This window comes from Callospermophilus lateralis (genome assembly GCF_048772815.1).
Source record: "Callospermophilus lateralis isolate mCalLat2 chromosome 11 unlocalized genomic scaffold, mCalLat2.hap1 SUPER_11_unloc_3, whole genome shotgun sequence".
NCBI classification, from domain to species: Eukaryota; Metazoa; Chordata; class Mammalia; order Rodentia; family Sciuridae; genus Callospermophilus; species Callospermophilus lateralis.
Window position 1 is genome coordinate 2127391 of NW_027510155.1, and position 23848 is coordinate 2151238.

A 23848-nucleotide genomic window follows, 5' to 3' on the forward strand; every position below is an offset into this window, starting at 1 on the left:
ATTCTGGGGCCACTCCTGCCCTACAGGAAGGGCAGAAAACAGGGCTGCACGGGGAGCTTGATCCAAAAGGACCCCATAGCTGGGAATGGACCCCAGCCTAGGCAGCCTCCACACCTACATGATCTGTTCTGGGACCCGCAGGTGTCTGGCTCCTCCCCAGTGAGGTCTCGGGGACCTGGAGCAGGGCATAGGGCTGGACCTGTTTACCCTGCATGGGGTTGCTTTTCCCCTGGAAGTCAGAGGATTCACACACACAAGTCACTCACTGCCCCTCAGTTGTCTCCTTGTAGCTGGACCCCACACACAGCTCAGGCAGGCCTGGGAGAGGCGGTGCCTCGTTCTCCCTAGGTACAGGTGTGTTACTAGGAGTTGTAGGGAGTGGCATGCCCTTGTTAATTTAGTCCACAGTTATGGGGGGACCAGCAAGAATGAAGGGTTACCAGGAAGCCACCAGGAAGTGGACTCAGTCTAGCCCGGCTGCCCTGGAGGCCCTCCCCAGGTGCGTGTGCCCCACCCCTCTGCCACGCGATTGGCCAGGCTGGTCCCCAGGCGGGTGCATAGGCTGGAGCCCGCAGAGCTCTCAGTTTAGTTCTGCAAAGACCCTCCAGACCACAAGGAGACCCTGGACAGCACCATGGGCGGCCTCGGGCTCTGGCTGCTCTGTGCACTGTGGCTCCAGGGTGAGTGAGAAGAGGATGGTTCTCAGGAATCCTCTCAGGACGTGGGGCAGGGTGGCCTTCTGATCGATGGCCAGGGCTCCAGCTGGGTCACCTGGCCTTCCTCAGGCTGGTTCCTGGGGGAATGGGTTACCTGGGTGGTCACTCAGAGAGGCCAGGGTATGTCAGAGGCCAGAGGGAGGAACTTTGAGAAGTGAACTGTAAGAGAAGCTGGCGCCTGGGGTGGGGCGTTTCCCTGTCAGGACCGTTGAGACCACAGGGTTGAGGGTTGCAGGGCGGCTCCAGCTGCCAGAAGAGCCAGGTTCCTGGTTCCACTGTGGGGCTGCGGGGTGGCTGCCCTGGGAGCTTCCTGATGAGGTATGGTTTCAGCCTGGGACTCCTAGAGGGCTGCTTCAGTCACCTCTCCTGGAGGTTTGTGATGTGTTCAGGGACAGAAGTCTGAGGTAGGTGGTCTCTGTTACAGAGAGTGCTGGGTCCTGGGTCTGCAGCTGGATATCAAGGAACTTCCAGGACATCAGGAAGCAAGCAGCCTGGGGTGGGGGTGGCTGCTGTTGGCTGCTATGTGCCCTTAGATGGGATCCTGAGAATGTAGGAGACAAAGAGACTTGTCCCCAGGCCCTATGTGTACTTGTCCCAGGTTGGGCTTCCAGGGTCTCTGGCACACATGGTGTGCCACTCAATCTGCCTCCCCCCACTCCTCCTCCTGAGATCTTTAGGCACAAAGCCCTCACCTGGGCTGTGGGGTAAGACCTTCTAGTCACTGGTTCCTGGGCCATTTGGTGATAGCCTCAGGGCTCCAGCTGGGTCACCTGGCCTTCCTCAGGCTGGTTCTTGGGGGAATGGGTTACCTGGGTGGTCACTCAGAGAGGCCTGGGGGCCACTTACGCAGGAGGCCTTTATGTCTGCTAACCACTCTTACCCATAGCAATTGCACTCAGCCCATCCTTGCCCCCCGTGGAGCAGTATGAGGTGGTGTGGCCCAAATGTCTGCCTGGTCCCCGCACCCGCCGAGCTCTGCCCTCCCATGGGGTGAGTCTGATGTCGCCACTAGGCAGCCCCTCAGAGCCTTTCCTGTGGGGTGCTGTGTGGGTATCTGGGTACTGTAATGCACAGCACCAGGGCTCACAGGCAGACAGGCTTGACCTGGGTCCCTCCCTCCAGGGCTCACCTTCTTCCTTCCTCCTGCCCCACCCTGTGCCAGAGCCTGGGGCCTGCAGGTGGGCATCAGGCTTATTGCCTCACCTCCAGGAGCCCTGCCAGACTGGGGGGAGGGTCCTGTGGCCCCAGAAAAAGGGCAGGGGTGCTTGTGCTGGTCCACACCACACCCCAGTTTTACTTGGCAGGGGCTGATCAGCCAGATTCCGCTCCAGAAGAGAAGTGGGATGATGGCTCACCGCAGGGTTTTGCGTGTGTCTGACACACCTTCCGGAGCTCTGGGCTGGGCCGGGATTTCCCCGGGCTGGGAACTGAGAAGGGCTCCTGGCCTGCCAGGAGGATTCCTGAAGCCCAGTGGGTGTGCGGACCCACCTATGGACTCTGGGTATCCGTGAGGTTTGTGCTTGAGTGTGTGGATGTGTTTCTAGTGAGGGGCCTGTCCTACCCTGACCTTGCCTCTGTGCCCCAGGGACCTGCCATGGACCCGTGGACCTGTCTGCTGCCCTGGGCTCCCACCTGCCCAGAGGCAGATGTACATTGTCCAGAGGGTCGCAGGCTTAGCGTGTTAAGTGTGGGGCTGGGGTGTGTAGGGAGCAAGGTCACAGGGTGCTGGGAGGAGGCTGGCTGGGGTGGCACTGGAGGGGCCTATGCACCCTACCCCTTCTCCCACTTTGTCTGCTGTCCTGGCAGTAAGGGCTGCCCAGCAGGATATCCATCCCATCCCGCTGCTTCCTCCAGGGAAAGGTGGCATTGTCCTTACCATCTGGGGGCTGGTGGAGAAACAGGCCAGGAGGCGTGAAGAGCCTTATGTCTTTTTTGGCTCCCCCTTCCCTTCCACCTTCTGGTCTGTCTGAGCCTGATGGGCCCAAGAGTCACCTAGGGGCTCTTGGGCTGCCTGGAGTGCAGGCCCAAGGCTGCAGGCTACTCAATCCTGACCCCCATTCAGGGCCTGTACCCTGAGAGTGTGAGCTATGTTTTTGGGGCTGGAGGACACACCTTCACCCTGCACCTGCGGTTAAAAGGTAAGCAGGGGGCTGGCCCTCAGGTTGGTGCCCTGGCCAGCAACAGTGCAGGCTTCAGCACCTGCATCCCCCATGCTAGAGCTCAGGGAACTCCTGCGGTTCTTTTCCAGGGACCTGCTGGGCATGGGCTACACAGAGACTTATTCAGCTGCCAATGGCTCTGAGGTGACAGAGCAGGGGCATGGGCAGGTAGGCATGGGGCTGACTTCCTGGGGCCAGCAGGGCCATGGGAGTCAGACCTGTGACTTCTCACACTTCTACAGGACCACTGCCTCTACCAGCGTCACGTGGAGGGTCACTAGAGCTCTGCTGCTAGCCTCAGTACATGTGATGGCCTCAGGTGTGTACTCAGACCCTGGCAGGATGTCCCACTCTACAGACAGGTAAACTAAGGCCAAGAAAGAAGGGGCTTGGGATTAGACTTAGAGAAACGCTTCCTTCTTGCACGTGTTTGAGACGTGCAAAGGCACTTGTTGGACTTCTGTGAGGAGTTTCCAGCCCTGACAAGCCTGTGGGGTAGGCCCACCCAGCTTGCTCTCCTGCTTACTGGGCCCAGGTGTCACACATGGGGAGTTTGTGTTACTGGTTGGGGTGCAGATCAGAGCCCCTGGTCTTCCCAGATGGGCAGGTGGGGATGGGCCGGAGATGCCCACTTTTTCACTTGGCTCCGCTTCTCAGGGTCTTCTTCCGGGTGGGCTCTGCCATCCATGTGATCGAGCCTCTAGATGGAGGTGGTGAGGAAGGGCAGCATGCAGTGTACCAGGCCAGGCACCTGCAGCAGAAGGCTGGGACTTGTGGGGTCAGCGATGCCAGCCTGGACAACCTTCTGGGGCCTCGGGTCTCAGCAGCCTTCAGGCCTCAGCCCCAGGTAAGCAACATCTTGCCCCACCTGGTTGGTCCTGCCCTGGGCCCTTTGCTTGGACCTGCATATTTCTGTCTGAAGCCCCAGAGCCATCCCCAAGCCCTGGAAGGTGGCTGTGGAGCAGACTCTTTTCTGCTTGGAGCTGCCTGATGGTCCTCCCAACACTGGGCAGTGGTGGTCTCTGGGGCAGACTGTGCTGGAAAGATTGATGATTCTCCCCAGAGCTGACCCCTATCCCAAGATACCCGCTATGTGGAGCTGTATGTGGTCACAGACAGCAAGGAGGTGAGGGCATGGGGACAAGTGGGCTGGGCAGGTTGGGACATAGTGTTGGCCCAGCCTGAGGGTTCTGTGTCCCAGTTCCAGCAGCTGGGGAGCAGAGAGGCTGTGCGCAGGCGTGTGCTGGAGGTAGTGAACCATGTGGACAAGGTGGACTGCAGTCTTTGTAGGGCTCTGTGAGGGTTCCAGCTCCTGCAGGATTTTCAGGACCCCTCAGCAACACAGGTCCATGGGGAGCCAGGTAGCTGGGGGAAGGGGGAGTGGCCACAGTGGGTGGAGCAGGAAAGACAACCAAGAGAAGGTCTAACTCAGGGCTCTGTGTGTTGAGCTTGGGACCTGGCCTGCATCTGTGCCCTGTCCCCCAGAAGCAGATGGGAGGGAACCCCCTGCCTCCTACCTCATTGACCTTCCACCAACCAGGCCTGACCCAAGGATTTCTGTCTTCTGCAGTTTTATCAGGAGCTCAATTTCCGTGTGGTATTGGTTGGCCTGGAGATCTGGAGCAGAGACAAGGTCCCCATCAGCCCCCATGCCCACATCACCCTGCAGAACTTCCTTTCCTGGTGGGCACAGGACCTGATGGGGAGACACCCACATGACAATGTGCAGCTCATCACGTGAGAGGGCCTGCACCCTAACCCACCATGGCAGGGCCCTGGTTAGCCCAGGCCTCTAGGACAAACTCTCCAGGCAGAGCCATGAGGCATGGGGAGGGCCTAGGGGAGCCACGTTCAGGCCATCAATGTCATGTGTGTTTCTAGGGTGGCCGACTTTACCGGGACCACTGTGGGACTGGCTCAGGTGTCTTCCCTGTGCTCTCGGGCCTCCGGGGCTGTGAATCAGGTAAAGGGAACCCCTGTCCAGGTTTACTGGAACTGGCCTGTGGGTTGGCAGCCAGCCCAGAGGCTGAGCTGGACACATGGAGGCAGTCACGCAGGTCCCTGAAGCACACCTGAGAGGTCAACTCTGTGGGGACGGGTTCAACACCTGTTTTTATGTCTTAAGGGGTGGTTAGCAGGAAGTGGCACCAAGCCCCAGGTGCTGAAGGTGAGGGAGCACCTCACCTTCTGGATGGATGGGTAAGGCGCTGCCCCAGTGAGCTCAGCCCTCTGCACAGGACCACAGCCAGAACCCCATTGGCGTGGCATCCACCATGGCCCACGAACTGGGCCACAACCTTGGCATGATCCATGATGAGAATGTCCAGGGATGCTACTTCCCCTTGCCGTGGGAGGATGGTGGCTGCATCATGGCTGCCAGCATGAGGTAAGCCTTGTGGGACACAGTGGGTGGGAAGGGGCAGTGTTACAATGGCCCCTGACAGCCATACCCCCTGCTCTCAGCTACAAGTTCCCCAGGACGTTCAGCTGGTGCAGCAGGACTGACCTAGAGAGGTTCCTGGAGAAACCCCAGACGGGCTGCCTGGCCAATGCCCCTGACCCTGATCGGCTGGTGGGAGGCCCTGTGTGTGGGAACATGTTTGTGGAGCATGGGGAGCAGTGTGACTGTGGCACTCCCCAGGTATGTCCTGCCCCACCCCCACCCTCTGCTCCTCAGCATCAGGGATGTGGCCTCTGTCGTTGTGCTGAGATGACCACCCAAGCCAGGTGCCCTGTGCACCACAACACACATGGCTTTGGGGTGTCCCATGTCAGTTCTGTTCTCCTTTGATCCCCAACAATCTGTAAGGGAGTCCAAAGGAGAGTGGTCATTGGTTGCCCCTGGTGGTTGGTGGGGTCCATCCACCCTGAAGTTGGCTCTTGCCCAGGGTGCAGCTGCTCATGCCCCTGTCTCCCAGGACTGTCAGAACCGCTGCTGCAATGCCACAACATGCCAGCTGGCTGAGGGGGCCAAGTGTGCCCATGGAACCTGCTGCCACGAGTGCAGGGTGAGCCCAGGACAGCGGGTAGGAGGGCAGCCACACCAATAGCAGCAACTCCTGGGCCTGTTTCACATTGAACCTCTCTACGGGCCAGGTGAAGCCAGCTGGTGAGCCATGCCACCCCCAGAGGGACCAGTGTGACCTGGAGGAGTTCTGCGATGGCCGGAGTCCAGTGTGCCCAGAGGATGTCTTCCAGGAGAACGGCACACCCTGTCCTGGGGGCTACTGCTTTAATGGGCACTGCCCCACACTGGCCCAGCGGTGCCAGGAACTGTGGGGTCCAGGTAAGGCCTGTGAGCACAGGATACAGGCCAGTCTCTGGGGGTGGCTGTGGTCCTTGGCCAGGCTAATCTGCTCTAGCTCCTAGGTGCACAGGTTGCTGCAGACACCTGATTCTCCTTCAGCATCTCTCCAGGCTGCAGAGGCAGGATCACCCCCATCTTGGGCAGGTGAGCTGGACTGCACAGGCCCAGGATACAGGATGTCCCCAGAGAGGAGTCTAGCTTTGTAGGGCAGGTGGCCCTCCACGTGTTCACCCTGCCTTCCAGGATCCCAGCTTGACATCAGCATCGTGGTAGAAGGGAGGAAGTAGGGTAGGGAGGGAAGGAGGGTTTTGCCTATTTCCTGGAGTGCAGGGCCATGAGTGTGGTGCACAATGCAGCTGGGACCATGTCCTGCCCTCTCTCTACAGGGCCGACAGATGTGGGGTCCTGTACTGTGCAGGGGGCCAGCAGCCCCCAGAGCACAGTTCCTGTACATTCAGTTCCTACTCCAGCAATTACCAAGCTCTGCACATGGACAGCAACGTCTCTGCCTATGAGCCTATGCCCCAGGGCACCAGGTGTGATAAGGGGAAGGTGAGCTGAGTAGCCCAGATGCCCCATGCAGGCATGTGGGCAGCCCGGACACGAGTCCCACACAGGCCCCTCTGCAGATGGGTTTTCACACTCAGAGGTCTGTTGGTAGAGTGTGTGTGTGGGGGGGGTTCTCTGTACACTTTCAGGTGAGATTGAGGTGGGAGAGGGAGGCAGAGACACCTGTTCCCAGTTCATATTCTGGAACCCATAGCATTGCCCAGAACCCAGGACTCCAGAGGTTCTGGGCCTCCAGAGGCCTCCAGGGATGGTCAGCTGACCTAGCCCTTTGGTTTTGAGAATAGGGCCAGGGCAGGGGTCCAGACAAGCTGCTTAGGAGGCCCCCCTCTGCCTTCCACATTTGCTGGGAAGGGCGCTGCCAAGACCTCCAGGTCTACAGATCCAAGAACTGCTCCGCCCAGTGCCACAACCATGGGGTGCATGTGACCTCAAGGGACAGCTGCCCCCTGCCTGGTGTCCCAGAAGCTGCTGCCACTGCCTGCATCTGACAGAGCCACTGGTGGTGACAGCATTGGATGTAGGAATGGGATCTCAGCCTTGCCCAGTGTGTCCATTAATGGGAGATCTCAGCAGCCCCCTTCTTGGGGCTGAGGCTGGAAGGGGTGACCTGGAATCAGGTCTGTGGTCATGCCCCCCTACAAGCCCAGGGTTTTGACCTGGGAAGGGGTGCAGAGGGCCTCTGCTTGCAGAGCTGGCTCAGGGCCCTTATGCTGCAGGAATAGCCTGCTGCACTATGGGCTACATTCCCTAAGACCCTCTGTCCCTGCAGGTGTGCAACCACAAGAGGGAGTGTCACTGCCACGCGGGCTGGGCACCGCCCCACTGTGCAGAGTTACTGACAGACATGCAGACTGGTAGCGCCTTTAGGACCAGATCTGAATTCAAGCCTGCACCTGGTCCTTGCGATGTGATATTTAGGGGATGGTTTGCAATCAACAGCCAGTCCTATGGCAGCCAGAAGGGAGCCTATGTCCCACCTCCTAGATGATTGAAGGTAGTGTCCAGCTCAGAGTAAAATATGCCATCCTCTGCCCAGTGCTCCGGCCCTTCTTCAGCCTGGCTGAGAACCTAGGGTCAGTCAGCCCCACAGTATCTTCTTACCCAGTGGCCACTGAGCGTGTAGCTGTACACAGCACCCCGACCTCAAGGGCCTGGCTAGGCTGCACCTATAGCACTGTGGACTGAGAACCTGCCCCCCACCTGCCATGCCTTCTGACCCTTTGCTGGGAGCTGGGAGCTGGGAGCCCTGGAGCCCAGGGCATGGCCATGGCCGGCTGGGGAGGCTGAGGGCCCTCCCACCCAGGCTGTCGCCTGTGTTCCCTAGCACCTGGGAGTCTCCTGGTCAGCGTGCTGGTGCCCCTAGTGCTCCTGATGGCCATGTTGGCCACCCTGGCAGGCGTCATCATATACCACAAGGTCTGGAGCCGTGTCCCCAGGAGGTGAGAACTCGCTGGTTGTGACAGATATGTGTGTGGAACATATACTTCCGGGCCTAGAGCTATTGGGAAAGGGCCTCCACTACTGTTTGAGGAAGAAGCCACTTCTCACACAGGTTGGAGGTCCTGTGGACTGGGCTCCCGCGTGTCTGTAGCAGGGCTTGAGCCCAGGAGGTGGCTGGGACCCACCCACCTCAGAACTCTGCTGGGGCCCTTCCTTTCAGCGGCTCAGACAAGGGTGGTCTGGGCTAGAGGTGGGGTATGGTAAGTCCAGAGATGGGGCCCCCACCTCCAAACCAGGACCATGAGCACCCCTTTAGTATCCTGCTGTGCCCTGGGCCAGTACCTTGACTCCAAGCCAGCTGCAGCAGGATAGATTTGCCTGGGACCTCTGAGCATCTCTCCAATGTGACTGGGCCCCATGGATTGCCCTTTCAGGGACATGCAGTTGGTCTCTTTGTGTCTTATGGCTGTGACTATGTGCATTGCAGCCTGCATGGGGTCTGCCAGAGCAGAGGGACCCCAGAAAAACTAGGCTGGGGGCACAGCCAGGACACCTGAGCCCTGGTCGGGACACTGACTGCTATTTCCTCTCTTCCTCCCCAGGCAGGTAGCACCCAAGACCACCATGGGGCTCTCCAACTCCCTGTTCCAGAAGGCAGGCAGCAGTTGGCCAACCAAGGGCAGGGCTCCAGGGCCCCCAAAGCTGGTGTCTACCACGCACCCCAGCCAGCCCGTCAGAGCCACTGTGGCCCCAAAGAGTCTGCCCCCTGCAGTAAGCACCATCCCCTGAGAGGTACCTGGACCCCTAGGCCTCTCTCTGTCCCAGTGTATAACCCACTAGGGACATCATGTTAATTAATTCATATGTCCCTGTGTTGGTGAGGGCCAAGCGAGGCTGCTCTGGACACCTGTGGTGCAGCGTCCTAGGGTCTGGGAGTTCAGGGCTACCTTTTGGAGATCTGTATTTGGAGTTTGACCTTGAACTTGTGGTTCTGGGGGTTCTCAGCCTTCATATTATGTACAAAAAGAATAACTGAGAAACTCACCTGTGATATACATAAAGCACATTGCTCCCACTTATCTGTAGCTTTTACTTTGTCTGAATAACATCCAATGGTATTGCCACTGCAGATTCTGAACAGAGAACTTGCACTTATTAAATGGTAAACAGGGACTGCAGAACCAGCAGAAAGTGAGGAGGATTGAGTCATTGTGTAATTTAACAGAGCTATTCAATGGGATAGTTCTCTGTTTCAGCATAACTCCTTCCTCGATAATTTCCCAGAGGCAACTGGAACTTAAAACTAATAAGAACATGGAGAACTTCAGAGTAAAAGTAAGAGTACATAATGATGTACTTTTAGGGAAGTATGAACTGGGGATGTGACTCAGTGGCAGAGTGCTTGATTCACATGTGTGAGGATGTTCAATCCCCAGTACTGCAGGAAATTGTGTGTACTGGATTTCCACAGTGCCTAGGCAAGGTCTATTTGCCTTGGTTAAAAAAGCAACTATATGTATCTTTGTCAGTTACAAGCTTACAGTGATACCCAGAGATACTGATTCCCAAGGCAGGAAAAAAACAATGGTCATTAGGTTAGGAGAGAAAGTTCCCACCTTTTAAGAATGCAAAACAGAAAAATGTTGAAAACAAAAATTCATCAGACTGCTGCCAACTTACTCACAATTTAACTATTATAGAAATTAAAAACTGGTAAATTATGTCCTTAAAACACTCGTATAACTATTAGGCTCAAAGTGAAATTATCAATAAAAGATGCTATTACATACCTGAAATTAAACAGGCAAAAAATATGCACATGGGTGTGTGTCTCTACATATATTTTGCATATATATATATATATATATATATATATATATATATATATATATATATTTGCATATATATATAATCTTGTCAGAAGATTAGCCTCACTAGATATTTGCGTTTATAATGTTAATACATTTAGAAAATATATATTTTGTTTGAAAATAGACAAATAGCTTCGTAAAAAGCAAAGAGAACAAAATCATCTCTGAGAATATAAATGAACTTAGTATTATATATACTATATAGTAGCTTATTATATTATTATAATTTATTATTATATTACATAATATCATGATAAATATCATATATTATCTATAACATTGTTACTAAGTGGGAAACAGCATTACTTAGTAAATGTTTCAGGGGTATTGGATGTTCTAGGCAGAGATATATCAACATAGATATCACACATTTTTTACATGGGTACATTTGAGTTTTATTGAAAATGACAATAGAGGAAAAGTATCTCAACACTGCAAGAAAATATAAGTACCACTTGTGTGAAGTGCAGGTGCATAAGATATTTCTATGCAAGAGTGAAAATCAAAAAGACATAAAATAAAATATTTGAATATATTAAATTGTATAAAGTGTTTATAATACAAACAGGTGATAAACAGTGTCAAAATAATGGCTAACAACATGAAAAATATTTAGAGAAACATATTCCAAACTTAGCTGTTTAAAATGACTTCTTATCCTGCTCCTACATTGTCTTTAAAACAGAAATCAAGCAAAACAATAATCTCACATATGAGGGAAGAAACAGAATTTCTAAAAGAAATCATTTAAAATCATTAAAATAATCCTATCAGAAAGTTAACTCAGGAAATATCTTGAAATAATTGTAGCTTCTACTAGATTGACGTAAGATAAGAAAAAAAGACCAGTAGTTAGACTATTGAGATAATCCTGTTGTAATGTTGACTAAGATTAATCTTGCCCAAGACCTGCAGTTATAGTAACATGTTGTTTAGTATATAACTCAAGCATTATTGAAATCACTCAATCTTCAAACCTCCCTGGAATGCCATTAGTGACTGAGACAAAAGACATGATAATAGGTGTGTGTGTGTGTGTGTGTGTGTGTGTGTGTGTGAGAGAGAGAGAGAGAGAGAGAGAGAGAGAGAGAGAGAAAGAGAGAGAATAAATGGATGATTGAATACAAGGTAGACATGTATTCTATATGCGTACATGTATATGTTTATGTATTTGTCTCTATTTTTAAAAGATTAGTAAGGAAATCATATTAAAATAAAATGTATATAGAAAATTAAGACTGGAATAAATAGAAGTCATTCTTTAAGTTATTTCTTTAATTATGCTGTAAACTAATGAATTCCTAAATTTTTGTAGAAATCTGGATTCCCATTTTCAAGTTTTAAAAGAGTAAAGACAGGAATTTTTACAAAATTTTACTTTGAAATTTCAAAACACATTCAACACAATATGTCTGAGAGAATAAGTTATAATCATCTTTGTACAGTCACTTCACAGTCATTCATGCTGTCTTTAGTTGCCATTTAAAAGTAATTTTTTCTATCTGTGTTTTTCTCTTTTTCCTTATTAATTTACCACTTTAAAAAATCATTATCTTCACCAGAAAAATATCCTGGGTTATCCATTTAGTATACTTAACAAAACTTTAAGATAATAATCAACATATTGAAGAGCTGAAATAATTGAATAAAATGTTCTGAACTTAAAATTAGGGTTTGCTGAATTAAAAATAAATAAATAAAAAATAAATAAATAAATAAATTTACTAGGATGCCTAGTAAATTTCAAATTTCAAACAATCACTGTTTTTAAATTATTCTTTTAATTTTTAATTTTACCATGAGTATATCCCACATAATACTTGAGCTTTATTTATATTTTATTATTTAATTTTATATTTATTATTCATCAAAATCTTACATTTGATTCATGCTATATTTTACCTAGACATTCTATTGTTGTTGCTTTTTTTAAAATATTATTTTGTTTGCAGGATGAATAATCTTTCAGTAAACAGAAAAAATATAATACTACAAAAGTCTGAATACATACAATAGAATAAATCTAATAAAGTGAATAAATCTTTTAACATAACAAAAACTCATTCTTAAATATTTTCCAAATATAATGACCAAAGTAAAACCTCAATAAATTTTTCTAAATGTATATGTGTTATTGAAAACTTTCCCTTATTTAAATATAATAACAATTTTACAAATTACAGGAACATTCTTCTACTTGGAAATGAGACCAAACAACACACAGAAGTTCTTTTGACACTAAACTTTCTGTCAAAAAGGGATTCAGAGCTAAAATTATAACATAGATGGATAATAAAATAATAAAATAATAGCATTTCTGAACCTACAAATTATTGTTAATTAGGTGCATAGAAAAAGCCTGAAAAAATTTGTAATATATGTCATAGGTTAATTAAGAAGCTCATTAACAACAACAACAAAAAAAGACAGAGGTAATTTTTTTCTATTCCAGGTAATTAGAAAGAAGCATCTAATTAATATAAAAGCAAAAAATTAAAGAGTTAAAAAAGAAGCAAAAAAAGTAGGAAATAATTTGTTTTTAGAAAGGATAAGGCAAGTAGTTAATCTAATAAGGGAGGAAAATGGAGAAAAGGGGAAATATATAAATATATTAAGTAAATATTAGAGTTGTAGAGCATCTCAAATATCTATATTACTTATAAGGATTATCTGACACTTAAAGAATAATTTATGGTTGATAAAAAGCAAAATGATATTACATGATGTTAGAAAAACTATTCGATAAAATATAGATATTTTATGGAATATTTGGTTGACTATCTTGGAATATTAGCAAATATCAAATAAGTCATGGGTTACATTGGTTTTCCTGGCAAAATTGTGTACAGTAAAATTATTATACCAGCTCCAAATGGACCCTAATATCACTTGGATTGAATAGGTGTGGTTGGGCCCTATGTGAGCTCCAACCTCAGTAAGACTCTTAAGTCAAGCTGACCCTATTCTGCCCAGACACCTCACCCTGCTCCCCTACTTCCCCCTTCCTGCAAGACTCCACTCAGGTAGTAGCTGACACCCCCACCCACCTGCACCCTAACCACAATGCTCACAGACATTAGTCTGCTTTCTGAGTATGTACAGGGGGTGCCAATTCCAAGAAGTAGTGGAATTGTGCCTCCTCCTCCTGCCCCCTCCCCTTTTTGGTTCCTGAGGTTTCGAAGCTTGCTCTCCACATTCAAATAGTAAGGGCTAAGCCCACCTCCAATGCATAACTTAGATTCTGACTTATGAAAGTTTGGCTTAGAGGAAATCTGCTACTGTTGTCTCTGGCAGTCTGTCAGATTCTCCTGACAATAAATTTGCTTCTACTTAGCTTTGGTGAGTTGGAGTGATTCAGTCCTGTGCCAGTTTCCTAACATTGGTGCACTGGCCAGGAACTTGTCTCTCAATGACCTTGCTCTCCCCTCCAGAGTATCTGAGCTGTTTTGGGATCCTGTTTTGGGATCCTGAAACCAAGGGCCCAGGACAATCACCTCACACCCCTTCTGTCTACCTAGCACTCTCCCATGTCCACACACTGGCCTCATTTGGGAGCGTGACCTTCCCTTTCCCTCTCCTCCTCCCAAGGTTCCAGCTCAGCATGAGGACCCTTAGAGTTGACTTAGGTCCTGTTCATTACTGGGTAAATTCCTCTAGATACAAACTTACCTTTGCTTTCCCCTTACCCACCTTAAACAAATCTCCTATCCAGAGTACACAATGAATTAAAGGACATCCAGGACCCTCCAAATTAACTTAGGTCTCAGCTCACCACCAAGACTCTTGACATTGCTGAGCTTCTATTCCTCTGGTTTTGGGCTGCCTACTCAGGGGAGGAAGCCTGATCCTAGCCACCAAGACACTGCCTTCCCGTGCCCCATCCTTGGGCTTCATATCCCTTTGTGTGATTGGGAATGGGGTGATCTGACTACCTTCTGGGTCTCAAAAAGGCTTTGGTTCAGGGGCCAGTGAATTGGGTACAGCTTACCCTTTTCACTGAATGCCTCCTCCTCCTGGTTTGGTCTAGAGCCTGGGATACCTACCTCTAGCCACTCCAGCTAAAGAAAACTCATCACAGTGAACTCCCAATCCAAAAATCCCATCTGATTTAATTTTCTATTGCCTCTTCACCCACTAAGTCTTCCTCTGTTTGACTTCAGATATAAAGGCCCAACCACTAATTTCCACTCAGTCAGGGCCTTTTTATCATCTGGACAATGGATCCAAATTGCCACCTAATGGCACCTTCGATCCCAACATTTTGAGGGATCTTTATAACTTTTATCAGCACTTGGATAAATGGAAGGAAATCAATGCATACAAGTTTCCCTTTTTCTCTGCTCTAATCATTCCCTCTATTCTTCTTACCCTCCATGCCAATCCTGCTCCCTTATGTCAGTCCTCCTTGGGATCCAGTCCCTCTTTCTTCAAGGCACTCTTTCTGATTTCTCCCCTGAGGAAGTTACATAATTCCACTCTCCTTTATTTCTTTCCTTTACTCTTCTAACCATTAGCCCCCATGATTTTAGCTTTTCTAATCTCAATTTGGAGTCTCAAAATTTCCATTACCCTCCTACTGGCTGGAGGACTAGCCATCACTGCTCCTCATAATTGGATATTTACCCCAAAACTATTACTAGCGATTGATTATCTGGGCCTCTATATACAGCTCCACCTCTAGTTTTTCTATTGGAGGAACACAGATTCCTCCATCTTTCATGATACAAATAAATCCTACATTCCCCCTTAATCTGTCCTTTAGAGCCCCCCAAAAAAATAAATGATCAAGTAAAAACTATTGCTAATCAGGTAAATTGGGAAAAGATTAAAGGAATTATCCAATTACCTAATGAAAATCCCAACCAAGTTTTGACCCGAATTACTGAGTACATCACCAACTATAAAAATTTGGATGTCAACAACCCTAATGGCAGTCTCCTTCTACCTTTTAATTTTGTCTGTGGGTATACACCTGACATCCACAAAGAACTCAGACAGTTAGAGATGTGTCCTGAGTCTCCTCAGCAGCTACTCTTAGCTAAAGCTTTCAAGATTTTTAACAATCAGACAGATGAAACCAAAAATGAATAGGTGAAACATCATAAAATTCAAATTCAGCTCCAGCCTCAAAAATTCAAAACCAAAACAAAGTTTCTAAGGCTTATGCCTCAACCCAACGCTATAGAGCCTCCAAAATACCCACAGGGCCCTGTTTCCAATATGGATGAACTGGACACTGGGCAAAACCTGCCCTAACCCAAGACCCTCAACAAGTCTTGTCCCAAATGTGAAAAAATGGAGACAGTAGCAGATTGGTTGCCCCCTGAAAAAAATACCCCTCCCCTCAGTGCAGCCAGTTTCCCATGTCTCCTAATACGCCCAAAGACCCCAAATTAGAGAAATGATAAATTGCCAAACATGAGACAAACATTCCTCTTCTAAAGAGATTTTAAAGACACAAGACGCCAACAGGCCCAGAAGTATTTAATTACTTCCCTGTGCATGGGAACATAGTAACTTCAAAATTCTCTCTCCCTCTCCCTCTCCCTCTCACTCACCCCCTCTTTCTCTCTTTATCATTCTTAAATATAGCTAAACCAAATTAGTTAACTGGAGATTCTCTCATGTTACTAAACTTAAATGATTAAAATTGAAATGATTAATGGCTATATATATTTTTTTCCCCTAGGACTACACTTTGAGCAAATTTCAACAAGGTGATGTGCAAGTTGGAAAAAAAAAGTTGGAAAAAAAAAAATATATATATATATATATATATATATATATATATATATATATATATATATATATAAAATTTTAATCAATTAAAGCTATTTGAGGTTTCTTCCTAGGGTCAAGATATTAATGTCCTTTATTTATATTAGTACATTAACCTTTTGACCTTGGATTTAATATAATTAGTAAAATGACCAAGATTTCTCAAAACATTAATTTTACTCTTAACATTGTGCTTTTAAGTTTTATTCTTTAAAGCAACTAGTCTTGAGGTTTCTAAGATTATGATCAAATGATGACTATTATTTAAAAATTTTGTACTGTCGCAGGATCTAAATTTTTCTTTAAAAGCTAAACTTTATTAATATAAGTACATCAATGTAAATGTAATGCTATTGCTCTTCTTTATACATTAAATGTATTCATATATTCCAGATGTACAAATCTTTAGGGAAAAAGATTAGGAAAAAACATTATACAAAATTGATGTATAATTTTAAAATAATTTTAAAATTATAAGGATAAAATATTTTACTGGAAATTTATTTATGCCATTTAATGTTCTTAAATTAAACCTGTCATCAATAAAATCTACAAAATTTCATGTTACTTTTACACTGGGATAAATTTAAATGTATTGTTTAAGTTGATGAGAGCTTAATCTATCTAAGCATTACTACTGTAAAACACAAAAAGATTCTACTAGGGGGTGTTATAGCTCAGTGGTAGAGCACCTGCCTGGCATGTGTGAGGCAATGTGTTCTATCCTCAGCACCACAAATAAATAAATAAATAAGCTATTGTGTCCATCTACAACTTCAAAAAAATTAATTTTAAAATAAAAATAATTATTTTACTACTTTTCTACAAAAAGGTTAAAAGCTTGCTCTCAACTTGCAATAGCAAAGACTAAGCCCACCCCCAATGCATATCCTAGATTCTAACTGTTTGTCTTAGAGGACATCTGCTTCTGTTCTCACTGTAGAGGCAGTCTGTTAGATTCTCCTGACAATAAGCTTGCTTCTGCTTAGCTTCAATGTGTTCGAGTGATTCGGTTCTGCACCAATTTCTTAACACCACTAATATTACCTATTCAAAACATTGAAAAACTCATGATTTATAAACATAATATACCAGATTCATATATTTTCCAGTCATTATGAATAAAAACCTAATTACATTTGTAGATGCCCAAAATGATCATAATGTTATTACTTTTTATTTGCTATAAGAAGTCAATAAACTATAAATGTGGGATAATATCTCCCCAATCTCTTTATCATTTGTCTCCAAAACCAGAATCACACTGAATAGAAAACACTGAAATAACAGTAAAAGAAGAAGCCAGGCTTGGTAGTGCACATTCAAGAGTTTGCGGCAGAAGGATCGCAAGTTTGAGCTCCACCTGGACAACTTAGTCTTGCAGTGAAAAATAAATAGTGCTGGAGATATATAGCTCAGTGGTAGTATGTCCTCTGGTTCAACCCCAGTACCACAAAAACAAATAAATACATAAAGAAAAAAGAAGAAAATGAAGGATGAGGAGGATGAGGAGAAGAAGAAGGACAAACAAACATACAACTGGGAAAACATTATGAATATAATAAACTTATTCTAAAATGAATTGAAAAATAATTCAGGATAGGCAGAATCATTCTGAAATGAATGAAAATAATGTGTGAAGATAAAATTTAGTAAATACTTAAACTTATTGCACAGTTCCAGCATTTTAAATACTGACACCAACAAGTTAATAAACTGTGTTGAAAAAACAAAAATATGAAGAAAAACTGGGAAAGACCAGAAAACTAAAATTAGAATTTGATGTTACATTTGAGCCTTACAAATCAATATGTATATCAGAACCCAAGAATCACAAAATGTTTGTCTCTTATTTTGTAAATAGGAAATGTATTCAAGTAACAGTTAAGTAATAAATGAAACTTTTAAATTACATTATTTTATTTTGGTTAAAGTACCTTTTATAAGGATCTCCTACAAGTTAATTCCCAAATTCTACCAAAACTGACCCTTACATTAATGAACAATATATACAGGTAATTAACAGAATGAAAAAAAATAAAATATTTAAATTTGTTTAAATTTATTTAACATAAAGAACATGAAAATTAAGTTAAGTACCATATTTTATCAGTCACAATAGCAAAGATAAAAATCCTTGAAAATACATTATTATTGTTATGCTATTTAAGATATGAGGATACAGTCAATTTCACATGTGAGTTTAGAAATATGATAAATGTTGATGTCAACTTGCTAATGCCTATCAAAATTACAAACCTAAAAATTCTTATGAAGGTGAATTTTTTATTGTGTGCAAGTATTTTGACATGTACACATATTACATTTGTTGATGTATACAAGCATAACTCACTTTATTGTGCTTTCTCTTTATTGGGCCTCAAATATATTGTGATGTTTTATAGATTAAAGGTTTGTGACAACCTTGAATCAAGCAAGTTTATCAGTACCATTATCCCTTAAGCTAAAACCTAATCCAGAGCAAGGATTTAATTATTTTCAATTCTATGAGAGCTGATTTTGAGGAAGCTTCAGATAAAATTCAAAGATATCACAGGTTGACTAATGAGAGTTTAGGAAAGAAGCCATTTCAAAGTCCATTGTGAAGCAGTGAGTGCTAATACAGATTTTGCAGCAAGTTGTCCAGAAGATCTAGCTAAGATAATTGATGAAGGTGGCTACAATAAACAACAGCTTTTAAATGTAGACAAATCAACCTTCTATTGGAAGAAAATGCCATCTAGGGATTTCATAGAAAAAGAGAAGTTAATGTCTGACTTCGAACTTAAATCTTGTTAGGGGCTAACACAGCTGGTGTCTTTAAGTTGAAGATAATATTGATTTGTCATTCCAAAAATCCTAGGGCCTTTAAGAATTATATTAAATATTACTTGTTTAGCTTTTGTAAATGGAACAACTTTGCATGGCAACATGTTTGTTTATGATTCTTTAAAGATGTTAAGTTCTCTGTTGGTACTTACTGTTCAAAAAAGAAGATTCCCAAGAGCTATGATAAAGTTGCAAAAAGAAAGTATTTCTTTGGATATCTGCTATCAACATATCCATTCTGCAATGCATGGATCAAGCAGCAATTTCAATCGCCAGGAACTAATGTTTAAGAAATACATTTTGTAATTCTGTAGCAGCCATATTGATTTTTCTGATGGATCTGGGCCAAGTAAATTGAAAAGATTCTAGAAACAATTCACATTCTAGATGTTATTATTAGTGACTCATTGGATGAGGTAAAAATATCAACATTAACAGGACTTTGTAAGAAGATGATCATACCCTTTTGGACTTCACTGAAGTAAGGAATGTGGTATAAGTAGAAAGAGAAAAAGAATTAGAAATGGACCCTGAGAATGTGACTGAAGTACAGCAACTCATGATAGCCTGTCATCCAGTAGTGTCTTTAAGGACATCCAAGAGTATGTTCTCTTTGTGTTTATCAATGAACAATATATAAAGGTTTTTTTTTTTTATAAGTAAATGACAGTCTGAGTAAAAACCAAAAAAAGTTAGTTTCCTCACAGGAAAAATACATAGGCTTTTCTGGAGTTTTTTTTTTTTTAGTTTTATATATTTATGGGGAATTTTGGATTAATCTTCATTTTTTCTTGTTGATTGCTACATGTTTAAAATTGTGAACTTTAAAGTTTGTGTATCTTGGAAGTTCATTTTTTATTATGAAGTAATTCAGAGTGTCCCAAACCTTCTTCACTTTTTTTGGCAATATATCCTGAAAACAGTATCCCTTTTTCCCTGTAGTTTCAGATTTCCTTTAGTTTTGATTTGTTGTTGTTGTTTTTATTCTGTTCAATTTGCTATTTTGTTCTTTCCAATAACTACATTATATATATCCAAAGAACTATCTGTCAAGTTTTGTGCAGATATGTCTGTCTGTCTTTCTCTCTCTCTCTCTCTCTTTCTATCTCTCTGTCTCTCTCTGTCTCTCTCTGTCTCTCTCTCTCTCTCTCTCTCTCTCTATATATATATATATATATATATATATAATTTAAGAAATTATTAAGCAAATATATATATATATTTATATATATTTGCTTAATAATTTCTTAAAACTCATTTCACTTTGTGTTTGTTTTCATAGCATTCTGTAGCAGGTACTCTATGCTTTTACCATTTTCAGTACTTCTGTTTTCACTGTTTACAATGTGAAAACTTAATTTTCTCTTGCAATTTCTTCTCGATATCTGCCAACCCACACCCCTCTCTTTCTGATGCTTAACAGCTCTACCTTGAGGTTTGCATATATCATCAAGCTCTCAACAATGCTCTTTTTTTGGCAAATTTCTTTATTCACTGTTTTTCACTTCAGTGTTTACTCTTATATTTTTATAATTTTCAGTGTATTTTGCATATTATGTTTAACTATCAAACCTCATTTAATGACATGAATTCTTTTTTTGGCTGGTGTTTTGAATTAAATATATTTTGATATGTGGAAAAGGCAGTATTCAAGGTCAGAAAAGTCTATGTGCAGAGTGATTTATTTTTACACTTTGTTTTTTCCATTTGTAGAGATATTCCCAATTAATAGTGTTCCACAGGGGGAAAAATATGTTTGGAGAGGCTGGGATTGTGGCTCTGTGTTGGAGCACTTGCATGGCACCTGTGGCACTGGGTTTGATCCTCAGTACCACATAAAGTAAATAATTAAATTAAAATAATGGTATTGTGTCCCTTTACAACTGAAAAAAAAAACAGATTTGGAAGGATTTCTTTATTTGGCCAAATGACTCCGACTTTCCTTTTGAGGCAGCAGAAGTGATCCATGGAAGCTGTCTCTAATAGCCCTCACAAAGCCTTCCAAATCCTTCTTTAAGTATATTATGGAAACCTCATTGAACACCAGTTGCATTCTGTAATTCCTTCTTTTAGGTAGACTGTCAGTGGTACAGAACCCTGTGCTTAGGTTGAAGCCCAAGTTTTCATTTCCTTTTACTGATGACCATTGCATTATTTTCTTAATTTATAGGACACAAGAGAGTCATCTTTTTTGTCCCATTCATAACATAAAATATGTTTTAGTATTTATCACAGGGTTCATGCCTACAACGTAGGGCTCAACCCATTGCAGTGTGTGGCCTACAGTGTGTTATCAGCAGTACCATAGGTTTCAAAATAATTTTATATATTGCATTCATTTTCTCTGTTTATTTTTTCATTGTTGATATACCTTTATTTTATTCATTTATTTATATGTGGTGCTGAGAATTAAACCCAGTGCCTTACACATGCTAGGCAAGCACTCTACCACTGAGCCACAAGCTCCTTCATTCAAGTTTTATATTACATTCAAGTCAATTTTGTATTGCTATAGAACACTATTTACTATTGTATGATCTTATAGTAGTTAATGGAAGGTCATATTATTTTAATTTTCTTTACCCTGATGTATCATTCATAAATGTCAAATTTAGAGGCTAGTATGTGTGTTCTATCTTAAATTTTATTCCAGTCTGATGGTTGTCCTATATACATACTTGGCTAATTATTAAATTCTTGGTAAGAAAAGCAACCCTATTTTCTTTAATCTATTTTAAAATTATACTCTTTTGAGAAGTACTCTGAGGAATTCATTATGCTAACAATACGAATTGACCATATAATACATATCTTCATCACATCCCATTTGAAACTATAATGTAAGATATAGATATTCTACACACAGGCTTGATTAAATATATAAATCACATCTTCAGAAAAATATTTTAAGTCTGAATTTATAGGGTTTGCAAATGTCTTATATACTAACCATGGGATTTTTTGTATCTCAGATTGTGTTTTAGAGGAAAAGCATCCTTCTTAATGACCTAGACTCTTAATAATTGACATAATTTAACTCTGGTTCTAAAGGTGAACATAAATGGGATCCACTTTGTATACTAATTACATGTATGGCTTTCAACTTCAAGATTGAATGCCTTTGCATCATTCTGAACAAGGTAGAATAATTTTTAAGTGTCAAAAAATGTCATTTTTGATAGTTACAACAAATGAAACAGTTGCCAAGTGATCTATATTTTTGGCAAACTGTCTGTGTTAAAGACATTTATAATATCATACATCAAAAATTGTCTAGCAAAAGTAACTATTCTAAGAAATGTACAAGTTTGGGGGAACAAAGATGTTCAGGAATACAATTATGCTCAATATTTTTAAATTAAAAGTAAAATAAATTTATTAAATTTTAATTCAATCTTTTATTTTATTTACTTAATATTCAATTACATATGACTTTCATTTACAAAGTGTTATTTGTCTCATTATTATAAGAGAACCTAGACCATTCTGTCTTAAATTTATATTTCTCATGAAGAAGAAAAAATATTACCTCTTAACACATAATACAGAATTTGAAATTAAGAACTATTAAGAAATTTATCTATGATAGCTCTAAGATAAGCATTAAAGTTTTGTTAGGTTGCACACCCCTGTAAGCCCAATGGCTCAAGATGCTGAAGCACGAGGATGGTGAGTTCAAAGCCAACCTCAGCAACGGTGAGGCATTGAGCAACCCAATAAGAGCCTATCTCTAACTAAAATACAAAATAGGGCTGGGGAGATGGTTCAGTGGTTGAGTGTCCCTGAGTTCAATCCTCAGTTTCAAAAACAAAACATAACAATTTTTACTATTCAGTTTTTGTTTTTCCTAAGCAGAAATAGAGTGTATATTTTATCTTATTTTTATTTCTCAAAACCTAGAATATAACAAAACTAGTTAGTAAATAATAAGCCAAGTCAGTAAATAAATAAACACTAAAACAAAATTTTTTGTGTATCAAGGTGGTTGTGCTCTACAGTTATAATCCAGCCCAGAACCAATCACTTTGAAAGTTGTGCATGTTCCTGTTCTGAGGGACCATATTTGCCTATGGAGGGACATGTCCATGTGTATCTATGGCTTTTACCCAGACCCAGTACCTCAGAACTTATGTTTTGTTGTAATTATTGTTGTTGTAATTATTGTTGTGGCTCTTGTTATATAAATTTCACATTTATATAAAAGCTTAAAAACTTGTACTTAGTATGTCCATATCTTCTTTATGGTCACTAAATGTTGAGTCACAGGTAGGATGTCTCATTACAATTAGTATACTAGTATCTATATGTTTTGAACCAGGACATTCCCTTATATAAGTACAGTATGATTGAAAACACAAGTACATTAATATTAATAAAATTCTACAATTATTAACATTTTGTTAAATATTTAAAATTCATCTTTTAGCAAAAAAAAAATCCCCACAAATCTTGATTAAGATTCAACCTATGTATGTATATTACATTCAATTTTTTCTTTGTTCTTAATTTAAGTTGGAAAGGCCCTTCATACATTCATTTTATCCATGTTCTTGATATTTTCTAAAAGTTCTTGCCAATATGGAAATGATCAACGAAGGGTAAGTTATGTGAGATGAAAAAAGTACTGATGACTATAGTACTCCCTACAGCCAAACTGGTGGTACTATATGAACATCAAGAAAATAGTAACTATAACGAGTTATAACCAATACATAAGATAACAATCTATGAGTCCATTTGCTTATTTATTCATATCAATATTCATATTGAATAAATAAGCAAATATATAAATGTCATTGATGGGAAAGCTGGTTCTTATATTATACTTTATAACCTAAAAATGAAGAAGCAGTGAGAAAAATAGAAAAAATATTTTGTAAAACAAAATATCAATACAAGTTAAAATCTGTGCTGTCAAAAATCATCAATGGATGCTCTGTCAAAAATGCAACTAAAATTGAAATATTAACATAGTCTGATATTATTTCCTTTAGACCTTTATTGATGAAAAAAATTAAAACAGCATCCTTATAATGGAAAACTTCAATAAACTCCACCTTACTCAGTGATAAAAGTTAAAATCACCAATAATGAGATGCCAAATATACCAATATAATGTACTGAGCATTGAAGAACAGTACTTCATTGACATTCTGGTCAGAATGGATGACAAGAATC

At 42.5% G+C, this 23848-nt stretch overlaps 1 pseudogene; it reads left to right on the forward strand.

Moving 5' to 3' along the window:
* Positions 1–634: 634 nt before the first annotated feature.
* On the forward strand, positions 635–8981 carry LOC143385843 (disintegrin and metalloproteinase domain-containing protein 8-like; annotated as a pseudogene).
* Positions 8982–23848: the final 14867 nt, after the last annotated feature.